Source organism: Diadema setosum, chromosome 7 (genome assembly GCF_964275005.1).
Source record: "Diadema setosum chromosome 7, eeDiaSeto1, whole genome shotgun sequence".
NCBI lineage: Eukaryota > Metazoa > Echinodermata > Echinoidea > Diadematoida > Diadematidae > Diadema > Diadema setosum.
This window is the reverse complement of record NC_092691.1, coordinates 27,637,144-27,661,049: the sequence shown is the minus strand read 5'-3', so window position 1 is coordinate 27,661,049 and position 23,906 is coordinate 27,637,144.

Below are 23,906 nucleotides of genomic sequence, written 5' to 3'. Positions count from 1 at the left end.
CAGGCAGAATACTTGTGTTTTTGCAGTTGAAATCTTTTGAAATACAGTATCAGCAATTAACAGGGTAAATATGATACAGTGCTTAGTAGAAATTAGTAAAAAAACAAAAAACAAAACAAAACAAAAACAAAAACTAAGAAGCAGTGCTCTTTCCAGCCACTTTGAGTAATACATGTATGCATGCCAGTGTGTAGTATCTCATTGGCATCATTGTAATATTTGTATTTGGAATCACTTGCAGTTTTAAAGCTTCACTTGTTATACGTGTAATACAAATCAGGTTTGCAGCAATCAAGAATGAGAGTGAAATTAAACACTGAGAAAGTGACATTGACAAGGGGAAAACAATTGTAAAATTATTGTGTGCAGATGAGCGTAAGTACTTTCCAAAACAACTTTCCATTTCCTGAAAATTATGTTTGTTTGTTTTTAATTCTTTCCTTTGTTTTTGTTTGTTAGTTCTAGTCTACAATTATCCTGGTTTGTACCAAGAGATGGGCAAGAGGACACAAGCCATTATTTTTTTCTTTCCTCTTTCTCTCTTTTATGTCTGTGACAATGCTGCAAAATAAGTCAAGTAGTTTGATTTTGAATTATGTAGAGATACATGTACAGTAGTTTGAATTCACATCTGTGAGAGATAATACAGAGTGTTATGCATTTTTGACGGGAGAATTTCAGCAGAATATAACGTGGTGTGTTGGACACTCAACATGACTTTGGGCAATACTCCACCTGCTAATGAGAATGGAAAGACAAACAAAGAAAGGAAAGAAAAGATAATACATACCTACTCACACACACACACACACACGCACACACACACACACACACATTTTCTTGTTTATATCCATATTTGTTCATCTATGAGCTTGGGCATATTATGGTGTACATCCAAATTTTTGTCAATATTTTTGTGACACTTCATAAGAGTACATGACCTGGCAAACAGTCACGAAGCATGGACTCATTAAAATCAGATGGCTTGTCATTTTTATTTAATGATACAATATCTTACAGGGACAAACTGTTGCAAATGTTATACAAATGTTAATGTGGTCCCACAAAATTGTCAAATGAGAACACGCCAAGAATTTATAGCCCTCCAGGGACGATGCATGTAAGCCGGAGGCATCGGATATCTTTCTGCATATGTATACACATACTGCTTTTGATCTGGAAACTTTACTTCATGCATCTAGCTTGTTACATCACTGTGTTATTTTTTTGTCATATCCACATACAAATGAATGTCATGTTGTGTTGAATCTCTTTGTCATGCCACAAACTTGTGAGGTGGTATGCAACATGAATTTAATGTACTGATAAGAAATAACCTTCCATGTCTGAACGTGTGTCAACATCCATTTTGTTGTTGTTGTTGTTGGTTTTTTGTTTGTTATAGGGAGGTTGCCTTCGTAGCAAAAGTAAGATTATGTGTAATAAAAATACATTCTAAATGTATGCCTAAGCAATAAGTGACATGTCTCTTTGTTTTTTTCTTTTCTCATCACAAAACATTGGAATATTTTCTATTAACCCTAAATCCGGGTCATAATCTATAAGATTGGGTCTTAACATTTTTTTTTTAATTATCATTTTCTAATTTTGATTAATTAATCATGCAAATTAAGCCCAAGATCTTTTTTTAGCCTGTTCACACTAATTAAAAGCATTGGGAGTGTACTTAATATTTTGTTTGTTTATCTGTATATCTAACATAGTCAACAATTTTACATCCTAAAATCTTCCTAGAGTCATTTCAGTTTCTATGTATTTTACTGTTTTGGGAATAACTTAGGTATTTCTTTGTTGTTGTTTTTTTCTTTTGCTTTTTTTTCCTTCCCTTTTTTTTTTCATTGGAAATTGTCACTTTCTACCAAAATTAGCATTAGATCAATCAAGGGGTTATGTACTTGTAAAATTAGGCATGTTTTCCATAGGAAATGTACACAAAATCACAAGATTGTGCTCGTTTTGGGGTATTATGCCGTCACAAAAATGGGCGTGGCTTCGTAACGGTGTGCGTTGACATTGCAAATTTGGTCCTAAAAAATTCTATCTTCTATATACACGTGTATATAAAAGTCTCGAACTACTGCTGCTGCTGCTGCTGCTGCTCGCACTTGTTCGGTGCACTCAGGCGGAACGCCAAGGGCATTCATAGGTCATTGCATTGAAAAACTGCCTGTGTCATTCCCACTAGGCGGGAGGGATGATGCGTGTGCACTCGTGCGAATGTGCACTTGACGTGGGTAATAAGTTATAGTTTCATACCCTGAAATTGTATTTGACTCAATACAACACTAGTTTATGTGAATTTCATGAAAGGAAATAATAAACTGTGAATGAACTATGTTTTTGCGTATTTCATGCATAAATCCTCTTTATTTCAACCCATCTGTAATCACATCTAACCCACTTGCAAATCGACGTGCCCATAACGTCCTCGAGCCCCCGAGATAGCGCTGGGACATTCCATTCAATGACGGGGTTTTTATTTTGCAACGTTATCAACTAACTCTCATGTAAGCAAGTTCTTGCTATGGCTGATCTATTTTATAATGTATCATAATCTATCTATGCTTAGATAACCTAATTCAAATTTGCAGAGACATAGAAAAAGATTTGTTTTACAATCGTGATAGTTCAACTACTCATTTACCCTGTGCTGGAATCCGCATGTCTGCTCCGCACTAGTCTAGCGGGCGACGTATTTTTAGCCTAAATCAGTGATTGGCAATCAATAGAGGGCGCGACGATGTGGAAGTCAAGTTGACTAAAAATACGTCTAGTAAGAAACCTCCGAATAGAGGCGTGGAACCGGGTGTGGCAAGACAGTTGTCAGTCGTCAACTCAGTTTTATTGGCTGAGCATCGGATGTCAATCAAAACACGTCGCAGAGCCCGAAGAAATGCTAGTCTACTCTCATAGGTATACTACAGGTAATCTTTCAATAAAAATACAGTTTGCCTGTCTCTTTCAGCTTACTACAGTATTTTTTCACTCTTCTCCATTCTATTTGAGGTGTATTACATCTTATCTTACTTCAAATAGAAAACAATGATGGTAATCAGTGCAACTGACTTCAGTTGTAAATCTATGAGGGTTTTGCACGTGGAAACTACGCCCAAATTACTGCCGAATGCAAACCTTCAATTATTGGAGTAAAGTCTACTTGATATTTACTTTAATTGTACGTTTCGGAAATGTATTTGATATCACCACTCCCTTTATTATATTTAACCTTGAGTTACCATATATTTTGTATTAAACTTTGCATGATATTTGTTTAACATCAATAAAGCTGCCGTCAAGACATCAATCTCTATATCGGAGCACAATAGGCATTTTCTGTCGCGTTCACGCGTGATGACACTGTCACGGAAGAACTCGTCCGCGGTACATGGGCGTCCAAGGGAAAACAAAGAGGAGCTGCGACACAAAAAGATTCCTGCAAAGCCAAAGGCACAGGTGAAATATGGTCCATTCTTTGCAATCATGAAACTACGAGATGCCATCTATGTGGTCCTGGCAACAAGTAATGATAAACCGATTCAATCTGATTAACATTTCTTTACAAATGCAAATGAGGACATCTTTCTGACCATTCCGAATGCATGCCAATGCAGAAAATTAAGCTAACCAATGTGGCTGATGCATACACACACACGCAAAGGAAGAAAAAAACACGACCTACTTACGAAACTGAAGCATAACACGCACGATATGTGACCATGGCCAAAGCGCCGGAAAAGACAAGTGATGGTAATTTTTTATCCAATTTCACGGTTGTCAAATCAAACATCCACGAATGATTTTTATACGTGCTTATATAGTTGGTAGCTCATGGTAATTCCTATACCTTATTTTCCAGGTTTTCATATCTCAGAAAGTGCTTCGAGGGACGTTATACATTGGTTGAAAAGTTAAAGTTATATTTCCAGGTGTACAGCAGGTCAACGTGGCATCACAAAGTATAGACATTAGGTAAATGTTTGGAAATGCGCGAGCGCCAGCAGTATTTTTTTTTATATATTTTTGTTGAAAGTGTGAAATATGACTAGGAAGTATAGGCGTAAATGGGTAAAGCATACTCTTTAAATATGGATGCACCTCGAGTGAGCATGAGGACATCTGAATTGGAATTTTCAAAATTGTTGCTCTGAATGCAGTGACGAACGATTTCAGATAGAAGCTTCGCTTGCATGTGGAGATTCACAATTCTCACTCCATAGAAAATGTTAAACACGATACCGCTTTTACGCTTCGTGAAAGACCCTGTTATCTCTTTTATCATCACACTGTTATAGTTTTCTTATCAAGCTTTATCCACCATGATTTTCTGCATCTATTCAACCAAATATCTGTTTAAATAACTTGCGTTAGTGGTCAGCGCACGAAAGCCAGAATTTTCATTGCTTTGATATAAGTTTGCCTGACAAAAAGACACTTTTCACAATGTCCAATTCAGCTGACAAAGAAAGTGACTCTGTTCGAATAGCGAAACATGGAAATGCGATCCTCTATAAAGCTATAGATTCTGTCTAGCGACACATACATCACCAGTCATGATGGAAGTGCCTCAATAGAGTAATAACTTATCGAGTAATAGGATATGAAGTGAAACCTTGCATTCTATATGTGTGCAAATAGGCCGACAACTCTAAGAATATTTCAACGACTACTAGCACTGTAAAACATGCTGTCGTAAAACGCCAAGAGTCGTCTAATGACTATGGAGAAACAGCATCAACGATTTATATGATCATAGTGAAAATGACTTAAATCTATGATGATTATTATAACATATCAATTTGGGAGATGAATATATTTGTAATTTATGGATAAATGATGGAAATTTGAGACAGAGGCGCTGAAACGCTTTCTGTATTGCCCTTCTTTTGAGAAAATAAGGTTGCCTGTGACAAGTGCTTTTACCACCATAACGTGCAAGACGAATGGGTCAGTATAATAATAATAGGACTACAGTTTAATCATCCGTACAACAAATATTTTATCTCAAATGGCCATGATATAGTCGAGATAGCATTTATATTAGAAAGCAAAGGTGATTAAAGTTAGGTTGGCTTTGAGAAAAGCAATACGATTGTTCAATCTTGCTATTTTTGCTCATATTGTCTATACTGGAAATTTATGCCAATAGGCCTACATTTTCAAATAGGCCTATATTGTGTAATACATGTTCACTCACGTGAACCAAATTCGGTTTGCAGTTCAGTCATAGTACACATAACAATGTGATTAGTTAGTTTTAATTCTACCAGTGGGTTGCAGTTTGCTCCAGTGCGCTGGCCTTGTGTATTGAAGTGCACTGATCATATTAATTCATAGTATTGTTGCTTATATTCCCTTCAAAAACAAGAAGACCAATTAAACACGGTTTTTATTAAGATGCGAGCGAACCCTGACAATAAGAGCAGATGATTTGAAAGGAATCCTAGAAACTATAGAAAATGTTATCGAATCCGCCCTTGCGAAAATAAGCAGCAGAGGTGACAAAATCGATTGAGGCAACAATATGCTTAATATTATACATAAATATAACTGCATTCACTCAATCCACATGTCTAGTAAGGTGAACTTGTCCTTGAAGAACTCGAATGCAAAGCATATATCTCTGCGACAAAAACGTTTTGAAATAGTTCATTGAGAAGCACGTACGTCTAAACAAATTGGTGTAACGATTTGATGTAATATTTTAGCATATTGTTGGTTTAATCCATTTCGTCACCGTTGTTGCCCTTTTTCGTCACCCTTTATTCACTTCGTCATCATGTATTTGAGCCTATAATCTAGAACACTTGTCTCTTGGAGAAAACATATTGATGTAGAGCATTTGGGAGCCTGCAACTCTCAGCAAAGTGGTATTACGAATTGATGCATTACCTACGCACATCGTGGCTTGATTAAATTTCGTCACCGTTACTGCCTTTTTTCGTCATCCTGTCTGGTTCTGGATGTAGTACGGTGCAGGACCTTGCGGTATAAGGCACCGGGTGAGAGAGGGCACGTTGGGAGCGTTGGTAGTCAAAGTGAAGAAGACTTTGCTCAATCTTTGCTTTGAAAACCTCTTTAATATACTGTTAACGACTTCAGCTGGAAGTTAATTCCAGACCAGGATCGGTTTCACAAAAAAAAAAAGAGGGAAACTCGGTCGGTATACTGATGTGTTACAGTGAATTACTTTGTAACATTTAGTCTGATTTGTAACGTAATTTTCGACATTTTTTTTTCTTACGTTACATTCTTTATATTTCTTTGCTGTAATATTTCGCTTGGGTCTTACTTTAGTGAAGACAATTCCAGAATGTGGGGCTGGGACCAACCCCTTTGCCACTTTGAAGAATGATTTTAATCTCCGGACCTGGCATCCCAAGGTAAGAGTTGGCAAGTTCAGTTTCTCCCCCATGCACGTTGTACAGTCTGAATCGCGGAAAATGTAGTCATTGCATATGAACTGTACAGCTCTTCGTTGTGGGGTTTTCCCCTGTCTGTCAACTCTTTGATGTACTTGAGCCATATATTCCAAAACACTTTTCTCTTTGATATAACGTCTTGATAGCGCGCGTTGAGAAGTATACAAGTCTCAGTAAAGCGGTATAACGAGTTGATGTACTAGTGATAAAGAATATTGTTGGCTGATTCGATTCCGTCACCGCTGCTGCCTGTTTTCGTCACCCGTTATTTACAACTATCTGATGCGTTTGAGCCCTCTAATCCAAGTCCACATGTCTTGCATAAAATGTCTTCATAAAGCACAACCGAAGAAGCAAACAGCTCTCAGTAAAGTGATATGACGAGTTGATTTATTACTTGAGCAAAATGTGGGCTGATTCGATTCCGTCACTCTTGCTGCCTGTTTTTGATACTATTTATTTACAACTGTCTGACGCTTTTAAGCCCTCTAATCCAAAGCATACGTCTCTTGGATAAAACGTATTGATTTAGCAAACTGAGAACCATGCAACTCCCCAAAAAAGTGGCGTGACGAGTTGATATATCACGTAACCACATTTTGATCTGATTTGATTTCGTCATAGCTGGTGAATTTTTCGTCAACCTTTACGTACAACTTTTCTGATGCATTTCAGTTGTCTAATCAAAAGCTCATGCCACTTGAAAAAAATATTGATAAAGCACATTGTGACATACAACTGTAAAAAAAATGGTATAACAATTTGATGAATTAGCTAATCATATCCTGGACTAAATATATTTCGTCACCGTTGTCGCCTTTTTCGTAACCCTTCGTGTACAACGGCATCATAAGCCCTCGAATGCAAAGAGCATGTCTCTGGGAGAAAATGTCTTGATGTAGCACATTGAGAAGCATAGAACACTAAGTAATTTGGTATAACAATTTGAAGCATCATTTAGACACATTGTTTGCTTCCGTCACCCTGATTGCCTTTTTCGTCACCCTTTATTTACAACCTCATCATGTATTTTCGACCCCTCTGATATAAACACTTGTCTCTTTTATAAATTTCTTGATATAGCACATTGAGAAGCATGCAGCCTTGTAATTCAAAGTACATTCTTCTTGGATAAAAACGCCTTGATAAAGCACAATACGAACCATTCGGCTCTCTGTAGAAAGGTATGAAGAGTGGAGTAGTACCTGAGTAAATTTTGGTCCAAATCGATTTCGTCACCGTTGCTGTCTGTTTTCGTCACTCTTTATTTACATCTCCCTGATACAATTGAGCCCTCTAATCTAAAGCACACGCCCCTTGGAGAAAACGTCTTGCTGTTGCACAATGAGAACCGTGCAACTCTCATCAAAGTGGTATGACGAGTTGATATATTGCCTAACCACGTTTGTGACCCTGCATCACAAAACAAACAAAAAGTCGCCAAACAAGGATTTTTAGTTAAGAATAGATTCTGAAAGAGAGCAGACTCTAAGCTTTAAAATGATGTAGAACTCAATTCAAATGGACTCTTCTAACCTATCTAAATATTGGAAAGAAAGGACACAGTCTGGAAAGTGTGAACTGAGAAAACAGGCTCTGAAGTACAGGGTGTATTCAAGCGCTTAATCTTTACCAAGTTATGCTAGCTGTGGGATGAATGGAACAAAAACAGGATGTTGACCACCGGAGCAACAACAATGAAGGGATTATCAGATTATTAAGCATGCTTCATTAACACATTCTGTGCATGATTAATGCCAATTTTCAATGCAGTAGCATTATTCTTTCTAAAGTTATTGGAGTTGAAAGTGAAGTGTATGGACAGGGTTTTTGAGAAATGGGACGAGGGTTCTATGAGAAACAACTAATCACACTATTCCACCAAAAAGTGTTCGAGAAAAACTGCTGAAAACACAAGTTCCTGTTTGTTTTATGATCCCAAATTTAATATATAAAATAGAAAAAGACTTGCTCTTTCAGAAAATATGAAAAACTCAACATTGGTTAGGTTGACCCATTTCACCTGTTTTCAGTCCTCACACAAAATCACTGTGTGCGACTTTTTGTTCGTTTTGTGCTGCACGGTCACATTTAGGATTAGATCCCACCTCCCTGATTAGATAAATTTCCTCACAGTTGCTGCCTTTATCTTCATCCTTTATGTACAACTTTCTGATGCATTTGAGTCCCCATATCAAAAGCTCATTGGGATACATGCAACTCTGAACAAAATGAACAATTCGACGTATTAGCTAATCGTATCGTGGCCTGAATCGATTTAGACACCGTTGCTGCCTTATTTCACCACCCTTCATGTACAATAGTTTCATGTATTTGAGCCCTAGAATGCAAAGCACACGTCACTGGGGGAAAATTTCTTGATGCACTGTAAAGCACACTGAGAAGCATGCAACTCCGATCATAGTAGTAAAACGATTTGATGTATTATTCAAGCGTATTGTTGCCTGAATCGATTTCGTCAGCGTTCTCCTTTTCTCTTTTCTTCATCATGTATATTAGCCCTCTAATCCAAATCACATGAGTCCTGGAAAAAATGAAGAATCGTTTTGATATAGTACATTGAGAGGCATGTAACCCTTAGCAAAGTGGTATGATACTGTATTACCAAAGCACATTGTAGGTTGATTCGATTTTGTCACCGTTGCTGCCTTTTTTCGTCACCCTTTCTGTACATTTGTCTGATGCATTTCAGCCCTCTAATTCAAAGCTCATGCCACTTGGAGAGAAATTCTTGATATAGCACATTGACAAGCATGTAATTCTAATCAAAGTGGCAGAATATTTTCATGTCTTCGCTAAGCATATTGTTGGCTGAATCGATTTTGTCACCCTATACTGCCTTATTTCGTCATCCTGTATTTACAACGTCAAGTATATGAGCCTCTAATCCAAAGGGCACGTCTCTTGGATAAAATGTCTTGATTTGGCGTTGAGAAGCATGCAACTCTCAGCAATGTTGAATTACGAGTTGATGGATTATTCAAGAATATTATGGCTGAATTGATTTCGTTACCGTTGCCGCCTTCTTTCGTCACTCCTTATTTACAACTGTCTGAGGTATTTGACCCTTGCAATCCAAAGCACGTGTGTCTTGGACAAAACGTCTTGATAAAGCACATTCAGAAGCGTGCTACTCTAAGCAAAGTGGAAAATAAGTTGAGGTATTAGCTAAGCACAATTTGGGCTGATTTCATTTCGTCACCGTTGCTGCCCTTTTCTGTCATCCATGGTTTACAACTGCCTGTCTGATGCATTTGAGTTACGAGAGTGGCAAGGGGCTGATCTATGATTTGGGCCGTATTTCAAAGGGGATTATCAGCACATACACGAATGCTTTATTTTGACGTTTTTAGTTTGTGGTTTGTGTATGTTTGTCATTATACTTGTCTTTGTGTGTGTCAATGCGTGTGTGTGCACGTGTGTAGGCATGAATACGTGTGCGTGTTTTCATTCAATTTTTACTGCATAATATAATATTCAACCTTTGTATTATTGCTGTCACATCAACGTATTTTGTAACTAAAAAAAGAATATTTCGTTTTCGGAATAACGAACCTGATTTTATTATCTGATTAACGATCCTTGGAATGATGAATCCCAGAAAGGACATGAAGGAACATATCAATCATTTCTGAAATCTTGTCAGAAAATACGAGTATAATCATTTCTGACAGGTCGAATCAAGCGAATGTTATTTCAACAACCACGCCTAACCTCTAAACGAGATGTTCCAGGCGAAAATGGTACAAGACTATTTAGCAGAGCCACGTGTCACTTCTAGCGATTTGGACATGGACACTTCTGTTGCGTGTTGTGCCTCAGTTGCGTAATACGTCTTGTGTGTGTGTGTGTGTTGGTGTGTGTGTGCGTGCGTGTTTGTATGTGTATTTTACCACAGTTGTTCGCTTGTTGATGATACTCAAGTTAGCCATACATATGCATACAGAATGGCCACAAAGATGTCCTCATATATGCATTTGTAATGAAACGTGAATCAGATTGAATCGGTTTATCATTACTTGTTGCCAGGACCACATACATGGCATCTCGTATTTTCATGATTGCAAAGAATGCACCATATTTCACCTGTGCCTTTGGCTTTGCAGGAATCTTTTTGTGTCGCAGCTCCTCTTTGTTTTCCCCTTGGACGCCCATGTTACCGCGGACGAGTTCTTCCGTGACAGTGTGATCACGCGTGAACACGACAGAAAATGCCTGTTTAAAGTATATTGTGCTCCGATATAGAGATTGATATCTTGACGGCAGCTTTATTGATGTTAAAGGGAAGATAAACCCCAAGAGCAATGTGGATTGAGTGAAAGCAGCAACATTAGTAGAACACATCAGTGAAAGTTTGAAGAAAATCGGACAATCGATGCAAAAGTTATGAAATTTTAAAGTTTTGGTGTTGGAACCGCTGGACGAGGAGACTACTAGAGGTTATGACGTATGAGTGGACAACAATACCAAGAAAATATAAAGAAAATTCTACAAAAATCCATTTTTCATGAAAATTACAAATTCCATCAACTTGACATTGACATATGTTATGGGTAGCAATTATTCCCCCTGCTTTCTGAAAGAGGTTGGTCCATTGCTCTTTCATAATTCTAGAAAAGTGAATTTTTGTTGAATTTCCTTTATATTTTCTTTGTATTGTTGTCCACTCATACGTCATATCCTCTAGTAGTCTCCTCATCCAGCGGTTTCAACACCAAAACTTTAAAAATTCATAACTTTTGCATCGATTGTCCGATTTTCCTCAAACTTTCACTGATGTGTTCTACTAATGTTGCTGCTTTCACTCAATCCACATTGCTTTTTGGGTTTACCTTCCCTTTAAGCAAATATCATACAAAGTTTGATACAAAAATATATGGTAACTCAAGGTTAGAAATAATAAAGTGGAGTGGTGATATCAAATACATTTCCGAAACGTACAATTAAAGTAAATATCAAGTATACTTTACTCCAATAATTGAAGGTTTGCATTCGGCAGTAATTTGGGCGTAGTTTCCACGTGTAAAACCCTCATAGATTTACAAATGAAGTCAGTTGCACTGATTGCCATCATTCTTTTCTATTTGAAGTAAGGTAAGATGTAATACACCTCAAATAGAATGGAGAAGAGTGAAAAAATACTGTAGTAAGCTGAAAGAGACAGGCAAACTGTATTTTTATTGAAAGATTATCTGTAGTATACCTAGGAGAGTAGACTAGCATTTCTTCGGGCTCTGCGACGTGTTTTGATTGACATCCGATGCTCAGCCAATAAAACTTCGAGAGTTGACGACTGACAACTGTCTTGCCACACCTGGTTCCACGCCTCTATTCGGAGGTTTCTTACTAGACGTATTTTTAGTCAACTTGACTTCCACATCGTCGCGCCCTCTATTGATTGCCAATCACTGATGTAGGCTAAAAATACGTCGCCCGCTAGACTAGCTCCGCACGTGTTATCGCAAACTTCGATCGAGATGGCTTGTGCGTAGAGGGGAAGCATGGGGCCGGGGGTGAAAAAAAAAACACGCAGCACGTGGCATGGTACAAACAAATCGGACGTAAGAAGTCGTACATTCATGAGCTAAAACAGACAAAGAGCGAAATCAGGGTCCACTGAAAAGGTCTTGACACTGTAATGTATGTTCCAAAATCATGTTTGGCTTAGTTTTGAGAGGATTTTCTATACTCTGAGGCCCGAATTCACGAAGGTGGTACAAATTGAACCATGGTTTAAACCATGACGGACAAAAACCACGGAGCGCCAAGTGTCGCATGGAATATTTCGTTACGAAATTGGTCATTTTGTCGACAAAATGACCGTTTCGTTAACGAAATTATCATTTCGTGGACGAAATGTCCATTTAGTTACAAAATGTTGTCATTTCGTTACAAAATCATTTCATCGACGAAATGACTGATTTCGTAACGAAATATTCCATGCGACACTAACAAGTACTTGGCGCTCCAAGGTTTTTGTCCATGGTTTAAACCATGGTTTCATTTGTACCACCTTCGTGAATTCGAGCCTAAAGATTTTTCTCGCTCGAGATCAGGAATGAGATCGCTGAACTAGCTACTCATACAACATGTACTGTAACATGTGACTGCTGCAGATGCATCGTGAGTGCGGTGAGGAGAAACAGGCGCGGTGGAGCACCCCAATTTGCATCTCATTATCGCCCCGTTCTATTTGAATTTCCAACGGGCATCCACGGCTGCCCGAAACTGTGTGCATGAAAAAGTCAAATCTTTACCTTCTCCTTGTGCCGCTATGCGTGCCGCTAGTAAACTCAAACTTCCCACACTATCTAAGTTTTTAAAAACCTTCCTTTTGATGAAAAAATTATGAAATTTGCTGCACTAGAACTTGAGATATTAAAGCGTTTTGAAAATCACCTCTCGCAAAACATGCTCTCTGTTTTTTTCCGACTGGACTATGGCCGGGCTCCAATGTGTCCGAAACTGGCAACATAAGTTCATCAGGCCTCAATCCATATATGGTGAAAGTTTTCGCTTTGTACCACCTGTACTTTTTGAGAAATCAACTTGTTTCTACAAGGTTTGGAATAGAAAATTGTAGTCGGCGAAACAATTGAAAATGACGTCATTTCTTTTCCCGTAATATTGGGCATGCGTGGTACGTGAGATTCAGGATTTCGTGCTCATTGTTAGTTTGCATGTGACGCAGTCAATTTTGCTGAGTGTCGCACGGCGGTGATTGCTGAGCTGCTGCCGCGCACGCTGCATGCAGCAATGCGTTGTGTGTGCTGTGACATGCAACGCCACAGTGACGCGATTAATTATACATGGGACCGACCTGTACGCTTTGCGTTCGTGTCATTTTTGACATCACCTTCTGTTTTTTTACGACACAACCATGGCCGGGAATATTACGGTATGAAATTTAAAATGCAAGCAGATAAATAAATTTCGGTGTACATTGTTTGAATGGCGCTTTTGTTCCGCAATCACACTTCGTGAATTTTAGGATGATTTTCGAGGCATATTTTTGGTAATTTTGCTCGCCAGGTTTTCGCTAAAATTTCACATTTTATCATTGTCAAATCCTTTAATATGTTATATGTGCATATTCGGACATGTTTTCAAATTCAAACTAATTCAATTTTAATCCGAAAATAGGTTTCCTGAAATTGTTATTAGCTTGAGAAGTTGTTTACTTTTTCTCAACTACGCGAGTACATGTTGTTTACTTTATGCAAATGAGGCTCGGCTGCCGATGGATTTCTGCGAGATAATTGGGGTGCTCCACCGCGCCTGGAAAGTCCCACAGCTCGGGACTTTCCCCGCGTCGCGGGGACGTCGTACCTACACTACTGCTCCTGTTAGATTGTAATTGAGAGCGATTGTAAATTTTTCGGTGGTGTTTATAGTTTTATAACCCTAGAAAATAAAAAAGACAAATTCAAACATCAAATGGTGTGAAAGTTTTAGTCAGAATTCCCTATCAATATCACTTGTTGCCACGATAGTTTTCAGATTTCACTTGCTTCATTGTCGAAGCTGTTCGACGTTTGAAAGAACTGCTTCACAAGAAATCACCTTTGATTTATGATTTATTTTCACAAATAAGAATTTTTATCACTTACATATTTTTTTTTTATCAGTTTAATGTCATAATATTTCATGATGGTATGTGTTCTGTCTTTACTTGGCAAGATGGGATTATTTTTTTTTCCATCCAGGGTCAAAGAAGAAAGTGACAGCAAGGAAACAAAAAGGATAGGGAAGAAATGAAGAGGATAGAATGAAACACCTGCTCAGCAGGCTCTTTTTTTTATTGATTTAACTCAATGGTGCATCATGAACGCAGTACATCAGATTATAAGTACAGTTCTAAATAATTTATTAGTTGAAAAATTAGCAAAGAAAACGGGATTTCATCGAGTTCTGTATAAATGAAAACTAAATTAATTGGCATCGCCATTTAGATCTAATACCCCTACAGAATAGACCTAATGCAAACTTATTGTCAAGCTTTTGGTTGAGTTTCTTTAGAGGCACAAATTTTGGTAGCACTAGACCCGAGTGAACAAGCAAAATGAAAACAAAAATAAATAAATAAAATGCAGGTCTCTAGACCATTCCTGTCTGTGCACGAGCGAGTATCAGCCACCGTTTCAGTGTCACTCTCGTCATCGGCCTAGGCTACTCGTGTCGTACTCGCCATCGTCAACGTCATGCTCATGAGGTCATGGTCACACGAAATAAATTGCATCATCATAAGGGTTCGTACATCAACATCACCAGAATCATGGGCATAATCGTGATGTCCCCACCTCGGGTATAACGTCACCGGTGGGGACTACTTCATTTTTTTTTTTTCTTCTTTACACGTTTAGATCATTGTACCGGATTCCTCTTTGAGTGGAAGAATGAGAGAGAGAGAGAGAGAGAGAGAGGGAGAAAAAAAAAGACCCCATGACTCAATTACCGCCAGAATCCATTTACTACACTGAACAATGTGATGAAAACAAGTAGCCTATAATATATTTTTAGCAGAACAAAAGGAAAGAAAATGTTTCGATTACCCTATAACAATTAAGAATTCGGTGGGCCCGTCCGAGGCATGCAAGCGCAAGTTGGGTGCGTGCGTCGTGGTATATTTATATTTAGTCCATGGGCCAGGCCAGATATTGGTACCATCTGAGGTGGCAAAACCTTTTTGGTGTCATTTTGTTTGTCGGGCATAGATATGCTTATCAAGCTATGATAGCATTTCCAAATGAGTAGCTTAGTCATAGTAAATGAATTTTAAACAAATTTGGTCTCGCTGTTATATCCCTGTACTTCTGAATCGAGACCAACCGCTATAGGGGAAGTGTGGGAGAGTTGAGCCACTGGGAGAGTTGATCCAGGCCACCTTACATCTTCATAGTGACTGACAGCAGTCAGCTGCTGCCATTTCTTGTTCATGCCTATGATTAACTATATTCCAGTGTATGAGGCAGCGACGTTGGACGAAGCATGACAAAATAGTCAAAGAAAAACCATTTTTGGTCACCAAAAGTGAATGTCCACTTGTCAGATATGTGGTTTTCTCTCACACCTATGGTAGAGGATAAGTGCGAATCAGTTGGATTAGCAGATAGTCTGTATATCATTTGTTTCTTTCAGCAAATTTCAACATGTTTGGTGTGGTCATTTTCATAGGTTTTGAGGGTTAGTTTAAATGGCGACTGTGGGGAGAGTTGTGCCAACGTGTCGAGGGAGAGTTGTGCCATGGCTAAACCCTGTATTCCAATGGCTCAGCCCTCAAGTGGCTCAACCCTCCCTTCAAGTGGCTCAATGAGTGTCATTTTTTGGTCAAAGAAATGGGTCTGCAATTGGATGAGGTGAGGAATATTGGAAAGGCATGTGGTGTTCTCGCCAGGGGTGACGCCCTACAGGCGGTTTCTTCTTCCTAACACCAACAGTTGACTTATTACGCAAATCCAGTCAGGGTGCATCTAGAAATCCTGATCATGTGATCGTAGCTGGATCCCAACAACATCCACATTATCCATCCGATGACCCGTAAGTCAAACAAATGCCCCGCCCCCTCTGTTACCATTACACCATCTTTCCTTAGATAGGTTTCCATAGTCATTTTCTTTTATATGACTGTACTTCTTAATATGATATGTAGGGCCTATAGCATAGTGGCTCAACTCTCCCAACCTCGTGGCTCAACTCTCACCACATCAAGGGAGACTTGAGCCATTTTGCAAAATATTTTTGTTGAAGTGTCACCCCCAAGTTGTTTGTGCTAGGTGTCTTATTGGGCTATCATTTTATGCCTGAATAGTTGTAGTATATACCAGCGAACGAATAATCCATAAATTGTGTACAGTTATTGAACAATATCACTAAATGTAAAAAGTGGCTCAACTCTCCCACACTTCCCCTACAAAGAAGAGCACTGTCTTCTGTATGTTCACAGGTGTTCTGTTGTAAACGCGGTGCGCTTAGTCTTTATTCAAGGCAGCGAAGGGAATATCCAAGGGTTATGATGTCCACAGCGCTTAGTCTAATATTCAAGACGGCGAAGGGAATATCCAAAGCTTATAATACAGTGTATATCCTTTTATCTAAAAACAACAACAACAAAAAAAGCAATTTCTCGTGAATTTTAGCGTATTTTTCAATTATTTATCATTTTCCGGTGAAGACGCTATGGTGAAAACGCTAATACCACGCCAATGTCGCTTTATTTCCATCCAACAATGAAAGATTATGCAAAAACAATGTACCGGTACACTACAATACATTATAATTAATAATGTTGGAAATGAACAGAGTGATTTTTGTTTAAAACTGATGTATTTGTTGAGAGGGTGGTATAAAAACAGTATAGATCATCCCTTTTATTAGGAACTTTAGATATGATAACGGTACATTGGTCTAGATAAAGACTAAGCGCACCGCGTGACAGCTGTGGACATCATAACCCTTTGGATATTCCCTTCGCTGCCTTGAATAAAGACTAAGCGCACCGCGTTTACAACAGAACACCTGTGGACATACCATGGAGCTCTGTTAGCTCCATGGACATACAGAAGGCAGTGCTCGTCTTTGTATAGCGGTTAGTTTCGATTCAGAAGTATAGGGATATAAAAACGAGACCAAATTGGTTAAAAATTCATTTATTATGACTAAGCTACTCATTTGGAAATGCTATCATAGCTTGATAAGCGTATCTATGTCCGACAAACAAAATGACACCAAAAAGGTTTTGCCACCTCGGATGGTACCAACAACCCATTTTTCGGCTCTTGGCCCATGGACTAATTGATTTGTGATGATGATAATGATGATGATGATCATGCAATGTCATTGCTATTGCTGTAGTATTATGCCATTTAAATGCATTTTCCGTATTTTCCCTTTACTCTGATGCAACTTTTATAGTTATTTTTTTTTATAAATGTTATTACATTTTTGAATAAACGGAAAACTATTTACTTTGAATTCTAAGGCTTTGATGTGGGTCGATTCAGCTGTTCTATTTCTTTATTCATTTCTTATTCATTTATTATCTCATTTATTTAGTCATAATTTTCGCTGCAGTTTGTGCACAAAACAGATTTTGTGTTATGCAGTATTGTGTTCTACGAGTGTTCCGTACCTCTAGTTAAAAAGAAAAAAATGCAACAATTAAGGCATAATGTTGAGAGGCCTTTGTCCAAAGCAAACGATTTTCTTATTGATAACGGTCTCCCCCACTTGCATACTTCACGCCCTATTATTTCACATGATTATATATTTGTCATGTGAAATTTTGTTTGCGTTTTCATGATTTCACTAGAAAATTAATTAAAATGCAACTATGTAATTAAATGCAAATCCCAAATCAAATGCAGGTGTATGAAATCACAACTCATTTGCCTTTAAAGACAACTTTAGAAATAAAAAATGAAAAAAAAAATCGCTGTTTTCAAACGCAAGAGCGTTGCAGAGATGTACGGTTTTCATACGAAACTATAGAAACTGCGTTTAAAACCATCCCTGAACATATACGGAAGTCCGTTATTGTTGAAAAGACTTGCATTTTTTTTAATTTACTAATTACTACGATAGAAACTGCGTTTAAAATCATCTCTGAACATATATATACGGAAGCGCGTTATTGTTGAAAAGACTTGCATTGTTTTTTTTTTAATCAAAATAAATGCAAGTCCATCAAATCACACGAAACGCTGTACTAGTATTTCAACGGAAGAGCACAACCGCCAGAGAAGACTTGCGATTTTGTATACAAAACTATAAGAAACTGCGTTTAAACGCATCTCTAAACATCAACGGAAGTGCGTTATTGTTGAAAAAAACTTGTATTAATTGTTTTTTATTTCGTACGCAAAATTAAAAATCAAGATCCATTCTGAAAATCAAATGCAAGTCCATCAAATCACACGGAACACCAGGCTTGCGTTTGATAATCATATACGAAACTATAAAATTGTAGGAAACTCAGTTAAACTCAATTGCGTTCAAACGCAATGTCCATATTTAGAAATATGCAAGTCCATCAAACCACACGCAACACTGTATTTAAAACGCAAAAGCGTTGCAGAATCTCGGACTTGCAGTTTTTGTACAAAACTAATAAAAGTCTATACGGAAGTGCGTTATACATTGTTGAAAAGACTTGCATTATTATTTTTTTTTTCGTAATGGCTACAGGAACTTTCGCCGTGACCGAACTTAATCTGCACTAGCACGGGAAAGAAATCGCAACATTTACACATTTCAAACTACCGAAACACATGCTGCTTCATGAAATGTCAATGAAGAAAAGGTTATTGTTACAGTTCGCTATGCCGAAGGTTTAAATCTCAGTCCAAAGTTATTAGTCCGACAATGGAAAGATGGTTGTTTTTACGAACTAGTAATCCGAAAGTTGTCGTTTTCAGATTAAAAAACTTGACCTTTTTTTTTTTATTTCAGACGGGCCTGCACCGTACAGCGCGGTTAAATGTTGCGAATCGGAGCGCGAGAACAATTCATTTTCCGAGTATGGCAATAGAAATTTGAAGTTTGAAGTTTTTATTAAGTTTGAAGTTTGAAGTTTTTATTAGCAACAACATTTGAACATGTACATTTCAATTATTATACAATTGTATTTACATACATGTATGGAAAAAAAATACTTATCTATTACTCCTTTACAATAACATGATTAAATGAAGACATTTGAGATTTAAATGTGAGACATAGCGTAATTCTACAAAGTTGTTTTTGTTAACAAGGAAACCAAAAGTTAGCACACGTGCTAGTCGAGATTGGTCACCTTGATCTTCATACTAAAAGCTAAACGCAAACGAGAAATTATTACATGGTTGGTTGAAATGGCAGTTAATATTTAAATACAATGTACATCATATATTTTATAACATAGAAAACTAATTATACTTGATACAGTATATAATATCTATTAGAGAAGGAAATCTGCTAGGCATTTACGAAATGTGGATCTTTTGCTTTGTTCACGCATTTCTCGTGGCAATGTGTTCCAAAGTTTTGGACCTAAGTAAGAAATCGAAAATTGTCCCTGTGTTGTTCTAAATTTTGGTAAGTACAACATTCTTTTTTTCATTTGTTCTTGTCCTGTAAGTATGATGCACAATTTGGCAATATTCATACAAAGGGTGCGGAATAGTTCCATTGCAGAGATCGTACATAAATGTTAAAACTGAGAACTTATGTAACCTAACAACATCTAGAAGTTTGAATCGTTGGAACAATCATGGTTCTGAATGTGTTCGTAAAGTCGAAAATGTTATAGCTCTCAGAGCCATTTTTTTAGAAATATGTATACAATTTAAGTGAGATTTATAAGAACTGCCCCATACCTCAATACCATATAATATGTGTGGTTGTATAAAAGATTTATACAAAAGCACAAGAATGCGCTGCGGAACATACTGTCTTAATTTATACAATACACCCACTTTCCTTCGAACACATTTATTTACCAATTGAATGTGAGGTTTCCAAGTGAGATGACAATCAATCTGAGTTCCGATAAAGGATGCAACACTCACTTCATCAATGTCTGTGTCAGATAGTTTTATTGCACCCCTCATCGCAACTAACTGGCGTTTTCTTCTGATTACCATATACAATGTAATTTGTTTTATGTAAATTGATTGTAATTTTATTGGCATTATACACCATGTTTGAACTCTGTGCAGGTTTTCATTTACTTCATTCACATCTATTTCCTTTTGGCGAGCAGCATAAGTATGAAAAATATTTGAATCGTCGGCAAACAATCTGAATTCAAAGAAAGAGCAAGAGCGTGGCAAATCATTTATAAATGTCAAAAAGAGTGTAGGCCCCAAAACTGACCCTTGCGGGACACCACAAGTTATAGTCTTCGGTGTCGAGACCATTCCTCTATAAGATAGCAGCTGAGATCTGTTGGACAGAATCAGCAAACCATTGAAGTGGAATTCCACGAATACCATAATGAGCCAGTTTACATAGAAGAATATCATGATTTATCGTATCAAAAGCCTTTTTAAAATCTATAAAGATACCAAGTGTTACTTTTCCTTCATCATGTCATTAGTGTATTTACAAGATCAATTAAAGACAATTTCGTACTGTATCTTTTACGAAAGCCATACTGGTGTTTATAAAAAATATCATTGGACTCAAAAAAATCAACCAGTCTATCATTTACAATTTTCTCTAAAACCTTTCCAATTATTGGCAGAACGGAGATAGGTCGGTGATTTCCAGGGTCCGATTTTGGTCCTTTTTTATATATTGGTGTTACTTTGGCCATCTTTAAAGTAGAAATTCAAAGAGCACGAAACACAAATTTGATAAGAAAATATTGAATTTGAACATCTGTCCTAGGTAAATTCCAGTTTCTAAGGACAAATTAAAAATGTAAAGCAATGGCTTACAAACAAAGCTTGCTGCATTCTTTAATAATCTTACTGGTACAAATTATCATATCCATGTGATTTCTTAGAGTCTAATGCGAATAGAATATCGAACACTTCTTTCTCTGTAACTGGCCTCCAAAATAACGATTTATTATTCTTTTCCCCCAAGAATTCCTTTAGATTAATTTGTGTTTCAGGAATCTTAGTGGCCAACTTTGGTCCTACAGTAATAGTCATTAAGCTCTTCTGCTATTTCTTTTGCAGAAAAAACAGATTTAACTTCATCAGCTTTACTAACCACCAACTCTTCAATGTCTAAACTTGCAGTATGTTCTTTACCAGGATTTAACAACTCATTGACTATTTTCCATGTTTTACCCGAATCTTGCTTATTATCATTAAACATACTACTATAATAAACCCGTTTGGCATTTTTCAAAACAGTAGTTAAAATATTTCGATATACCTTGTACTCCCTTTCATATTTTAGATCAAAATTTGATGACCTACGACTTTTTATACAATTTGTATTTCTTTTTAATTGATCTTAAAATCGCCTTTGTTACCCATGGATTTTTAGGGTAACGTTTTGAATGACTATAGTACTATTGTTCTTTCTTAATGGAGCATGTTTATCACATATTTCCCGAAATATATCATAAAATACAGAATATGCATATCATTCACATCTTTACACTTATACACATAATCCCACCTTGCATTTGCTAAGTCTAAGCAATATAGATCAACATCATAATGTTTATACGATCGTACAACTTTCCCAAAAGTTGGGACGATACTTTTAAAATAAAACATACTTTCAAAGACAGTAAAGATTGGAAGATGGTCTGAAACATCAGCCTCGATAACACCTGCATGTATATCAAACATGTCCATATTTGTATACAAATGATCAATCAAGGAAGCAGAATTTCGGGTTAATCTAGTTGGAAAAGAGATCACTTGAGACAATCCAATACAATGCATGACAGTTAGAAAGTTTTCTGAATCTTTTCCAATATCAATAAGATCGATATTAAAATCACCCATAATCAAACAATCATGCCTATCCAATCTTAAAGAATGCAATACATTCAAGAAAGATTCTTGGAATTCTGTAATGTTGGTATTGGGTTTACGATAAACAACACCAACAATGACCTTCTTTTTATCACATAAAAGCTCAAGCCACAGCTTAACGGGATTCTGCATGATTGTGCTATTGTAGTGAAATCAAGCCGTTTATATTTTAATGATGAGTGAATGTAAGCCCCTACACCTCCACCCCTAACATTTCCGTGGCGGCATTCAGTCTCAAGATTATAGCCCTTTATTTCCAGTGAAGATGTGTTACTCACATTCCATACTTCCGATAAACCAATGATATCAAAATTTGAACTTAAACTACATTCATACAAGTTTTTTAGCTCATCAACATTTTTATTTAAAGAACGAATATTAACATGTGTTACTGAAAAAGATTTTGCCATATGTCCCTGTAAAACATTATCGAAATTACTAGGAGTTAGACGGTATGATTTAACATGTAGATTACTTTCGTGGTCAATGGGAGGGTGTTTTTTTTTATTTATGTTTTATTGAAAAATTATTCAGAATCACAATATTTACAACAATCAACTTGATTAGAATTACGCAATCACTGAACAACGTAGAGGAATTGTAAAAAAGAACAAAAAAAGGCAGAACATTAAGTTACCATACACTGAAAATATCTTTTAGTCAATTGACAAATTAAAGTTAGTCATACAGGTGGTCTTATTTGACAAACTAATAACTTGTCAAGTAATTTGTCATGCATGTGGCCTTACTTGACAAATTTGTGTGACAACTTTTAATTCGTAGTGTAATGGGTCTTATTTGACAAATTTTCATCTAGTCATGACAGATATTTATTTGTCGTGAAAAGTGGTCTTATTTGACAAATTTTAATTTGTCATTTGTCATGCAAGAAATCTAATTTGTAGTGCACCAAAATTAATTTGTAGAGCGCAAAAATTAATTTGTCATGCATAAAAATTCATTTGTCATGCAAAGAATGAATGTGTAATACAATTTATTTGTCATGCAGTAGTTTGTCGAGTATGATTATGCGTTTGTCATGCATAAACAAATAGCTACAGTAATCTTACTTTATCTATACAATGTGAGAATACTGTTTGGCACCAAAATCAATTCATACAGGAAATCAGAAATAATATCAGCAACCACTTTATTATCAGGAGAGCAGATTTCCATCAAAACAGAGCAAAACTGTAAAGATTCAATTACTTGAATTTTAATGACACTGATGAATACAAATTGTGGAAAAAAACATCTCGTACAGATTATTTCTAGAAATGTCTAGGTATACATACTCTTAACAATCTTTCATTGCAACTGTAAAATTTATGTTCAGAAATTATGCCTAATTTCAACATTTTAACATTTTGGTTAACTGCTGAAGAAGGAACAGATTGTGTCACGGGGATATAAGGAATAACAACATCCTAATGTCCAGCTGTTAATTTGAACAGTTTATATTATTTCATACACATTCAATTACTTGAATTTTAACAACATTGTGGAATACAAATTGTGGAAAAACATATAGTACACATTATTTTTTGGAATGTCTATCGATTTCTATGTTTTTTATTAAAAATTGTGTAACCATACCAACACAATGTTGGACATTAAGAAAAAAATGAAGTTAGCCCAACAATACATAGCCATCACATGTGCCAAATTTCAAGCCAAATGCTAAAAGGATGAGGGGCTTTGTTGAATTCAACATATAAGTGTATCAATTTCATTCAAAATACACTGTTACCATGGCAACACCTTTTCCACACTGACAAAAGATGTTTTGTGCAAATCTAGGTAATGTAGAGGTAACATGGGCCGAACTTGAAGAAAAAATGCTATAAACAGAGAGTTAGGATGAAATTGAAATGTTTGTCCGATTTTCATTCAAAATGCACTGTTACCATGGCAACGTATTGTTAAACAATGATGAAATATAAAGTTTGCATATCTCTGTACTATA